Source organism: Rattus norvegicus, chromosome 4 (assembly GCF_036323735.1).
Source record: "Rattus norvegicus strain BN/NHsdMcwi chromosome 4, GRCr8, whole genome shotgun sequence".
Taxonomy (NCBI): Eukaryota; Metazoa; Chordata; class Mammalia; order Rodentia; family Muridae; genus Rattus; species Rattus norvegicus.
In genome coordinates, this window is record NC_086022.1 from 183,645,580 (window position 1) to 183,652,025 (window position 6,446).

The window sequence follows — 6,446 nt, forward strand, 5'->3', positions numbered from 1 at the left end:
ACCATTCCTTGGGGGATATACAATAATCTAACATCTAAATGTTCCTAAGAAAATTAAAAAGGGATCTAGAAGAAAGGGAGTAATCTAGAGAAAACAAAGAAAAGGGAGGTTCCGGAGAATGAGGAGGGAGGAAGACCCTGAAGTAACTTTTCAGATGAAAAAGTAAGAAATGGAAGTATAGTTGTGATACTCCTTAAGCCCAGCAACACATAACACCTGGTTCAGTGACCCTGAGAGGATGGGTAGGAAAAAGAACGTTTTCCCCCAGAACTTGATACTGGTCCCTTGCTGCAAAGTGTGAAAATCAACTAAAAAAAAACTGACAAGATTCCCTGCTTTTGCTGTAGAGCCAACTATGCAGATTCAAACAAATATTTCTGAAATGCTACTTTAATTTTACAGCTAATTCCTCCAATACAATCCAAACCTACTTCTAAAGACCCCAACTTTTTTAAAAGTTCTACAACACCATTCCTCTGAAGGAGGGGAATAAAGAAACCTGGCAACTCCCACTAAAATGCAACTCTTAAAGGCAAAGATTTTTTCTTATATTTGTGTACAGCCGCCTAAAACAATGCCCGACACTTGATAGATTCTTAGTACCTACTTGTAAAATATTCAATTTTTTTAAATCTACTATTGACTTGTTTCAAGTTAAAATACCTTACAGTTTTTGCATTTGACCTAAAAGGAGTTTGGGGGTTATCGTGATCTTTAATTGCCATCTTTGTCCCTAGGTAATAAAATCTGACAGCTTTAAAAAGTGTTTCCAGCCTGACTGTGGTTGTGTACATCTTTAACCCCTACACTTTGGAAGCAGTCACAGGCAGATCTCTTTGGGTTCTTGGCAAGCCTGATCTACAGTGTGAGTTCTAGCACAGCCAAGGCTACCCTGTCTTGAAAAAAACAAAAAATAAAAGTAAACAAAACTTTCCAAACTTCCATTGCTGACAAACAGCACTGGGCATACATTTCTGATTTGTGCTTTATGTTTCACCGTGTGTGTGTGTGTGTGTGTGTGTGTGTGTATGTCTGTGTGTGTGTGTGTGTGTGTCTGTGTGTGTCTGTGTGCATGTGTGTCTGTGTGCCTCTGTGTCTGTGTGTGTGTGATTTAGTGTGTGTGCGCGTGCGTGCGTGCATACGTGGGTGCATGCATATGTGTTTGTTTGTTTGAATATAGAGATTAGTTCTCTCCTTTGACTTTGTCTTGTAGCCTAAGAGGTTGAATACCAGTTGTTAGGTCAAAAGCATTTTTTTACATTGAGCCATCTCTCTTGAAGAAATGTTAGAATTTATGAGTTTTGACCGAGTCACCAAAACTAGTTTTAAATTATCAAATGCCTTGAAAGTATAAAAAACTGCAAATATCAGGGCTGGAGAGATAGCTCAATATTTAAAAACACTTTCTGATCTTCTGGAAGTGCCAGGCAAAATACCATGTACACAAAATAAAAATCTTTTTTTAAAAATTGCAAGTATAATATTTTTATTTTTTTCTTTTATTTAAAAGAAATACATCTGGCAGGTGTGGTAGTGCAGGCCTCCAACCCCAGCACTCAGGATTCAGGGCAATCTCACTGAGTTCCGAGCCAGTCTGGTCTTAATAGAAGAACCTGGAAGCTGCAGAGCTTCCTCTACTCTCAAAGCAGAGATCAAGAAGTAATTGGAGTGGTTTTCACAGGAAGGATAGGAGTAAAATACTCAAGAGAGTTCCTCAGGTATCTTTGAAAGACTCCCTGCTATCACTAGAATGGCCAGTATATTCCAACATTACTTTCTCCATTTTCTGCTTGAACATGTTATAACTGGCCCTAAACGGGGCCAGTAGCTCCTCTATGGGCTTCCCTTAAAATACTATTACCTAAACACCCTAAGGAGACTTTTAATCACGAAGAAAGGAAGAAATAATGTATGATTATTTGTGATTATGACTGACTTGCACCATGCAAGGGGAATACCTGAGTATGTTTAATGGCTACTGTGTCATGCTGACCTTATAATGAGTTCTCAAGAATTTTATTGTTGTTGATAACTACCCAGATGGTCTAGTTAAGCCAGTCACTTTGATTATAATGCACTATCCTTGCTATTAAATAGTGTTAAATAAATGAGTATTTGTGCTCATTTAGCAGACATTTAATGGGAATAATTATGGACCAGACAGTGACATCATTTCACAACTAGATGGCTCGGGCTGCTCAATCCTTCTAATTTGTTGCCATATAGTTCTGTTGATTTTTCTTTTAATGTACTTTATTCTTCCATATTTAATTATCGATAACTTAAAATTTTTTAGTGGTCTTGAAATTCAAGTCATATAAACAGTTGCAAAGATCAATTTTTTTGCCTGATTGTGAAGGATATTATTTGTAATTTAGCAGAATCTATAATGGCAGTTTCAACCAGTGATTGCCCTCTGATAGCTTTCGTTTGAATTTTTTTCATGTATCCAACAAATCTTTCTTTCTTGGTTTTGGTTTTTGTTTTTTGAGGCAGGGTTTCTTCGTGTAAGAGCCCTGTCTGTCCTGGAACTTGCTTTGTAGACCAGGCTGGCCAGCAAACACACCTTCTCCATGAAGGCAAACACTGGAAGAGGTGCTAGCATTAACATTTAACGAACATTAAATAAGGCATTTAAAGTTTACATCTGGGGCTGGAGAGATGGCTCAGTGGTTAAGAGCACTGACTGCTCTCCCAGAGGTCCTGAGTTCAATTACCAGCAACCACGTGGTGGCTCACAACCATCTGTAATGGGATCCAATGCCCTCTTCTGGTGTGTCTGAAGACAGCTACAGTGTATTCATATATACATTAAATAAATAAATCTTTAAAAGAAAGTTTATGCCCTCCTAAAGATTATAGTATATTAAAAAACAAAACCAATTTTTATTGATATATTTTATTTGCATCTCTTTACAGAGAATGGTTGCCTATCAAAATCAAGAACTTCCAAATAAGTAACAGTTGCATTTATGTTCTCCGTTACCCACGTTTAGCCATTAGGGTTACAGATGTACACCACTTAGTACAACTTTTACTTGAGTACCGGGAATCTGAACTCAGGTCCTTATGCTTGCACAGTCATTGTGCAATCCATTGATTTAATTTAACATTTAAATAATGGGATAAATGGATTTTTAAAGTAAATTTTAATAAATTATACATTTCAATGAGTGGATAAATGTAACCTAGTCTCAAGTATTATGTCATAATAGCACAACACAAACTTAAGAAGCCAGCGTGGTGATACTTGTCTGTAATCTACCTACTCTGGGGGTTGGGACATGAAGAGTACAGGTTTGAGACCACCCTGAGCAATTTAGCAAGACTCTGTCTGAAACTTAAAAAGAGCTGAGTAAGGTTGGGCAAGGGTGTATCTCAGTAGATGACTGCTTGCCCTGCACGCATTAATTCAATTTCCTGTACTAAGGGGGGTGGGGGGAGAGCAGAATCCATCAACACTATTCATCAATGAGTAACTTAAGACTAAAGAAAAACTTTTTTAAACCTCACACAAAACTATTATACTGTTTTGCTACTTGTTTAAGTTACTATGATGTGCAAATAGGACTGAATCAGAGCAAGACAGATAATTTTACACTCTTAGGTACAGTGTTGCTTACATCATATGAAATGCCTGGGTTCTCCCCAAACCACCCACTGCTATCAATTAAGTCAATACTTTGGAGTTGGCATAATGGTGCACACCTGGAGTTCCAGCACTTTAGAGGCTGAGACAGATGGGTCTCTGTGAGTTTAAAGCCAGCCTGGTCTACAAAGCAAGTAAGTTCCAGCCAGCCAATACATAGTGAGATCCTATCTCAAAAATAGGAGGGACAGGTAGGGGAGGGAAACTGCTACAGACCCTGGGAACAACAGCCCAAGAGTGACTCCACCCACAATGCAATGGGCCCTCCCTCACTGATCACAAAGAGGAAAAAAAATGCCTTACAACTGGATTTCCTCATTTCTTCAACCAAGGCTTCTTCCTCTCTGACGACTCCAGTTTGTGTCAAGTTGACACAAAACCAGCCAGTACAAGCTGTAAGTGGCATTTATTTTGCACTCTGAATTTTGTTTTTTGCTTTTTTCTTTCTTTCTTTCTTTCTTTCTTTCTTTCTTTCTTTCTTTTTTTTTTTTTTTTTTTTTTTTTGAGACATAGTTTCTCTATGTAGCCCTGGCTGCCCTGGAACTCATTTTGTAGACCAGGCTAGCCTCAAACTTAGAGATCTACCTGCCTTTGCCTCCCAAGTGCTAGGACTCAAGACATATGCCACTACTGCCCAGCTTCTCTTTGAATTTTCATAAACTATTTTTGTATTTTTAAAGATTATTTTCCATTTATTGTTAAATACGTGCTTATGTATGTCTTTGCATGAGTATGTATGTTTGAATGCAGCTGCCTACAGAGGCCAGGAGAAAGTATTAGATGCCCTGGATCTGGGGTTACAGATGGTTATGAACCACCCAACACTAGTGCTGAGAAACAAACTCTTCCTTTTTTAGGAGTGGTACATGCTCTTAACCACAGAGCCATATCACCAGCCATATAAAATATGTATTTAGTGTTTGTGGATCAATACCTTTCTCTGTGCCAAGCCTGGTTCAGCTTTGCTCCTTGTGTGGCCGTATGTTTTACCTCGACACTTTGCTTAACATCACCTCAGGGGCCCTCTAGTAGAGATGCCAAGTCTTTCTCGATTACATATAAAATAAGGCTTTGTAGCATGAATCCAACCGAATAAGAGTGAAGAACATTATCCACATTTACTTTGCCAAGTCACTCAAGCTTTATTTTCTGTCAGGCAGGCCTATTTCCCTAAAGCAGGGTTTGGGTAAATAGCATGGGACACAGGAGAAGAGAGGGTTTATATCGACCCCAAGACTGCAAGGCTAGGGGTTACATAGGAACTTGGCAGAACAAATCAAAATTATTTAGCGAAACATCCTATCCTATCGGAGTAGAGGTTAGGGTAAAGGGTGCGGAACATGTCAAATTCCAGAAAATAGGTCAAAACATGGTCAAAACCAAGTTCTACAGAAAGTGGGATTGACCTTGTTTTGACCTTTTAATTAGACGGCTTTTAATCTTAAGATGGAGTCAGGCTGGTCTGTCAGCAGTTAGGGAATTACTTCAATGTCTCCATGTTCAGTGTTCAGTTGGTGGGTGAGTAAGAAACTACTTCTTCCTCTTTCCTTGTGAATTCATTCACTCTGCCTGACTGATGCGGAGAGGAAGTAATGTTTTTCTCCTCTGTATTTTTTTTTTAAACACTCTGTCAATACCTCTTAAGCTACATATTAATTTCTACTTCATATTTCAGGTATGTGTTAGAGCCCAGAATCTGGATGAGGGTGAGAGCTCTCCTAATTTGGTCTCTGGAGAGCAGGGAGATCACGTGGGACCTTAACCCTAAAGACTTAGGGCTTTCCATGCCCCTGAAGGGGAAGAAGTGTGGCTCAGCATAGCCAGTTTCATCCTGGAGTTCATACACCACACTAAGACAGCAGAAGCTGCTTCAGTCGCTCTCCTCACTGTTGTGACTAGAACCTGATTTTTAAAAAAAAACAAAAACAAAAACAAACAAACAAACAAAAAAACCCTTAAGGACCCAGCGTGACGGCTCACACCCTTAGTTTCCTCACTTGGGAGGCAGAGACAGGTGGATCTCTGTGAATTCAAAGGCCAGCCTGCTCTACAAATGGAGTCCAGGACCTCCAGGACTCTGTTACACAGAGAAATTCTCTCTCTCTCTCTCTCTCTCTCTCTCTCTCTCAAGCTCGCGCTCTCTCTCTGTCTCTTCAGTCTGGCACCCCAGTCTACAGAATGGTGCCCCCCCCACAGATAGGGCTTTCACAGAAGTGTCCAGAGATTTGTCTCCCAGGTTCTGGATTCTGTCAAATTGACGATCAGTGTCAACCACCACAGATGTCTAACAAACATCTGTTAAATGATGTGTCACCATCATCTGTTTTTGTAAACCCAAATGACAGAAGAATGTAAACTTGGATGGGGCTAGAGAGATGGCTCAGTGGTTAAGAGGACTGACTAATCTGCCAGAGGTCCTGGGATCTGATGCCCTCTTCTTATATGGCTGAAGACAGCTACAGTGTGTGTGTGTGTGTGTGTGTGTGTGTGTGTGTGTGTGTGTGTGTGTGATTAAAAAAATGTACACTTGGGCTTAGCAGGTATCACTTCTTTAAAGCACTTACAGAGGACCTGGGTTTGGTTCCCGCACCAACATGGTGCCTCAGAACTCTGAAACTCCAGTTCCAGAGGATCTGATCCCCTCTTCTTGCCTCCCCGAGCACCAGCCACACAAGTGGCCCATGTATGTGAGGGGAAGAACTTGCCAACGTCACTGCTCCATGGTATGGTTAAGGGAAAGGTGTTTGTTGTAGGTAAAAGAGAGGCATGTGGAGAGAAAAGGCAGACTGCACATTGT